This window comes from Penaeus monodon, chromosome 25 (genome assembly GCF_015228065.2).
Source record: "Penaeus monodon isolate SGIC_2016 chromosome 25, NSTDA_Pmon_1, whole genome shotgun sequence".
Taxonomy (NCBI): Eukaryota; Metazoa; Arthropoda; class Malacostraca; order Decapoda; family Penaeidae; genus Penaeus; species Penaeus monodon.
The window spans coordinates 13,222,013-13,222,329 of record NC_051410.1 but is presented as its reverse complement, the minus strand read 5'-3'; positions in this window follow the sequence as shown (position 1 = coordinate 13,222,329).

Here is a 317-nt window from a genome sequence, read left to right as displayed (position 1 = left end):
CTTTCCATAAACATCTTTCGGGAATTACCTTCTCTCGATCCTGAGACCCTTCTCGTAAATCATCTTTAAGAAATGCTAGTGTTTTTCTAGTTCGTACCCCTCCCTCCACCTCCTCTTTATCCCCTAACCCATGCCACCTCCATCCACCCTGACCCCCTCACCCGCCCACCCGCTCTGTTTATCTCTGTGTTTGAAAACTTCCTTCACGTGACGCGTCGGACAGTAAGGCGTGTAAATAGAGGGTGTTTTATGGAGACTTCGTGGTCTTCTGTCTTGTACGGAAAGGAATGTTGATTTATGTACAGTATTCGTTGGAG